Source organism: Dipodomys ordii, unplaced genomic scaffold (assembly GCF_000151885.1).
Source record: "Dipodomys ordii isolate 6190 unplaced genomic scaffold, Dord_2.0 Scaffold99, whole genome shotgun sequence".
NCBI lineage: Eukaryota > Metazoa > Chordata > Mammalia > Rodentia > Heteromyidae > Dipodomys > Dipodomys ordii.
The window spans coordinates 7896748-7897163 of NW_012267315.1; the positions used below are offsets into that span (position 1 = coordinate 7896748).

Sequence of the window (416 nt, forward strand, 5' to 3'; positions counted from 1 at the left end):
CCATGCTTTATGACATGTCCCTCTTTTACAGCCTAAATCAGACTTGACTGGTTTTGTTGTTGGCAGTGCTGGGATGGATCCTAGGCCTTCTATATGCCAGGCAAGCTCCCTACTACTGAGCTACCCCACCTCCCCTACTCTAGTTGTTATTATTGTTGTTGTTGTTGTTGTTATTATTACCACTACTACTATTATTGCTGGTCCTGGACTTGAACTCTGGGTCTAGGCACTGTCCCTGCATCTTTGTGCTGAGAGCTAGCACTCTACCATTTGAGCTACAGCTCTACTTTTGGCATTTTGTGGTTCATTTTAAGATAATGAGTCTCTTAAGACTTTTCCTGCCTGGGCTGACTTTGAACTGTGATCCTCAGATCTCAGCCTCCTGAGTAATTAGGATTACAGATATAAGCCACAGG

At 44.0% G+C, this 416-nt stretch overlaps 1 protein-coding gene across 1 annotated transcript in view; it reads left to right on the plus strand.

Moving 5' to 3' along the window:
- Window positions 1-416, plus strand: part of Ovol2 (ovo-like zinc finger 2) — a 31958-nt gene that overhangs the window by 30543 nt on the left and 999 nt on the right. The gene's annotated exons all lie outside the window — the stretch shown is intronic.